Raw genomic sequence first — 3,590 nt, forward strand, 5'->3', positions numbered from 1 at the left:
ACCGCCGCTGCGTCGCCTCTTCGGGCCGTAGCACCGCGGCCCGTGGTCCGCTCCGCCGTCGACCTCCCGTGGTATGCGCCGCGCCGTCTCCCTTGGCGCGGGAACGCCACCGTCCGCGTCGGTCTTCGTCACGCTGTCAGGGTTCTTCGCCTACTTCGAGCACCGCCGCCGCACTCCTAACCTAGTCGCCGCCGCCGTCGTCAGGCCGCCGCCGCCGCTACCTTCGTAGCCGCCACCGCCGCCCGTCCACCCCCTTCATCTTCGTCCAAGCACCAGCCCGTCGCCAGCGTCGCCGTCATCTACCCCGACCACTTCGTCTACTCCGACCACCGCTGGTGACGTCGGCCCCGCGCCGATGGACGCCGCAATCATCGTCGAGTTCTTCTCTGCTGGCCCCTCTGACTTCTCCGACATGGCGTACAGCTCGTGCAGGTCCCTCGTCTACGCATGCCCGGTGCTGGCAACACCGATGCGTGCCTTCATCCACGACGTGTCCCCGGGCCTGGCAAGCCTGGTCGGCGCTTCGTCAACTTCGTCTTCGTCCGTCTACGCATGCCCGGTGCTGGCAACACCAGTGCGTGCCTTCTTCCATGATGTGTCCCCGGGCTTGGCAAACCCGCCGCGATGCGTCGTCAACAACATTTTCTTCCCCGCGCACCCCTACTTCGACACCACTGCGCCCATGCTAACTCGGCACCCTCTTGCGCCCACGGCTCCACGGTGACTTCCTCGACACCGGCCACCCCGACTCGACATCAACCACGACATTCTTCGCACGGCTACCTCGACCACGGCTCCACCACCCATGCTCTCGGCTACATTGACATCGGCACAAAGGGTTATCATCCGCTTGAGCAACACGTCGGCTTCCTCTACAGTCAAAGCGTCTGCGACGCGACACCGTCCATGACGCTCCCACTACGACTGCGGGGGGATGTCAGCCCGTCGGCTGCTATTCTCTCCAGTCTGACCGTCCGCGACGCTCATGTTGTTCGCAACGCCACGACTGCGGGGGGATGTTAGAGATATATTTGGGTTACATGTATTTGGTAGTTTAGGATTCCTACCTTATCTCTAGGAGAGACGTCTTGCCCTCCAAGTCTTGTACTCGATATATACTCGCCCTCGAGGCTCAATAATACATCCATCATATTCCGCAACAATCCCTCTCTCTCCCTTCTAACAGTCCTGTCTAATGGAGACCCACGGCTTGATGGCCGACGAAATGTGCGGCTTGATAAGGCCGCTTTGTACTTCGGCCACAGTAGCCGTAGTATGCTCCTCTGTACGGAGGGAGCATTCCGTATTTCCATTTATCATGATGATGCCGCGTGGATCGGGCATCTTAAGTTGGAGATAGGCGTAATGTGGGACCTCATTAAAGCGAGCAAAAGCGGTACGCCCGAGTAGTGCATGGCAGCTACTGTGGAGCGGGACAATATCGAAGGTCAAGCCTTCGCTTCGAAAGTTGTTCAGCGAGCCGAAAACGACTTCCAATGTAATCGAGCCCGTGCAGTGAGCTTCTACGTCGGATATTGTTCCCTTGAAGGTAGTTGTGGTGGGCCTGATTCTTGAAGGATCAATGCCCATTTTGCGGACAGTGTCTTGGTAGAGTAGATTAAGGCTACTGCCGCTGTCCATAAGGACTTTTGTGAGATGGAACCCATCGATAATTGGATCGAGGAAGAGAGCTGCCAGACCTTCGTGACGGATACTGGCTGGGTGGTCCTTGCGATCAAAAGTGATCGGGCGGGCCGCTCATCGGCTTAATTTTGGGGCGGCTGGCTCTATGGCGCCGGCGTCCCGTAGCGCGCGCTTGCAGTCCCCTGTAGGGATCTGCGTCACGTATACCATGTTCACTGTCTTTACTTCGAGGGGAATTGCTTCTGACCACCGGTGTTCGGTTGGCGAGTCTCTTCGTCATCGCTGTCACTGGGCGGCCCCTTCACCTTTTGTTCGGCATTAAGCTTGCCGACTTGTTTTAAAACCCAACAGCTCTTGTTGGTGTGATTGGCTGGTTTAACGGGGGTGCCATGAATCTGGCAGGGCCGATCCAGTATCTTGTCTAAATTGGATGGTCCGTCTCTGTTTGCCTTGAATGGCTTTTTCCGTTGACCGGGTTTGGAACCACTGAATCCGGTGTTGACCGCCGTGTCTTGCGTTCCTTCATTGTTATTGCGACGCTTGTGTTTATTGCGTTGTGGCTTGTCGTTGCCGTCTCGAACTTCGGAAGTACCCGGATCAACGGTGCTGTTGCTTCTACGAGCGAGCCAGCTGTCTTCTCCCGCGCGAAAACGGGTCATCAGAGCGGTAAGGGCAGCCACGGATCTTGGTTTTTCTTGACCGAGGTTGCGGGCGAGCCACTCATCTCGGACGCTATGTTTAAAGGCCGCGAGGGCTTCGACGTCCGGACAATCGACAATTTGGTTCTTTTTGATTAAGAACCTAGTCCAGAGCTTCCTGGCAGACTCCCCGGGCTGCTGGATGATGTGACTTAGGTCATCGGCATCCGGAGGCCGAACATATGTACCTTGGAAGTTATTGCGGAAGGCGTCTTCCAAGTCTTCCCAGCAGCCAATGGAGTTCTCAGGGAGGCTGTTCAGCCAGTGCCGCACTGGCCCCTTTAGTTTTAGTGGGAGGTATTTGATGGCGTGGAGGTCATCACCGCGGGCCATGTGGATATGGAGGAGGAAATCTTCAAAACATACTGCGGGGTCTGTTGTTCCATCGTATGATTCGATATCCATGGGTTTAAACCCTTCCGGGAATTCATGTTCCATTACTTCATCAGTGAAGCAAAGGGGGTGTGCGGCGCCTCTATGTCGGGCCACGTCGCGACGTAGCTCGGATGGAGTTCGTCTGCGGTGTTCGGCCCGGGCGTGGTTGTGTTTGTCACGTCCAGCTAGATGGCCGTCTTTGCGCGTCCGGGCACGTCCCCGTGATCTGTAGATCATTTGGTCTGATCTGCTCTGTTGTCTAGGTCCTGCCGCAGGTCATATGTATGACGCCGAGCTGTCATGTCTCTGCCGTTACCGCGAGGTGGTACGGGCTGGTGTTTTGCTTGAGTTGCCGCTTTGTCCCGGCCACGCGGTGGTCGGTGATGTCTACTACACAACCTTCTTCTTGTAGACGTTGTTGGGCCTCCAAGTGCAGAGGTTTGTAGGACACTAGCAAATTTCCCTCAAGTGGATGACCTAAGGTTTATCAATCCGTGGGAGGTGTAGGATGAAGATGGTCTCTCTCAAACAACCCTGCAACCAAATAACAAAGAGTCTCTTGTGTCCCCAACACACCCAATACAATGGTAAATTGTATAGGTGCACTAGTTCGGCGAAGAGATGGTGATACAAGTGCAATATGGATGATAGATATGAGTATTTGTAATCTGAAAATATCAAAACAGCAAGGTAACTAATGATCAAAGTGAGATAAAACGGTATTGCAATGCTTGGAAACAAGGCCTAGGGTTCATACTTTCACTAGTGCAAGTTCTCTCAACAATAATAACATAACTGGATCATATAATTATCCCTCAACATGCAACAAAGAGTCACTCCAAAGTCACTAATAGCAGAGAACAAATGAAGAGA

The sequence above is a fragment of the Aegilops tauschii genome, chromosome 2 (assembly GCF_002575655.3).
Source record: "Aegilops tauschii subsp. strangulata cultivar AL8/78 chromosome 2, Aet v6.0, whole genome shotgun sequence".
Lineage (NCBI taxonomy): Eukaryota > Viridiplantae > Streptophyta > Magnoliopsida > Poales > Poaceae > Aegilops > Aegilops tauschii.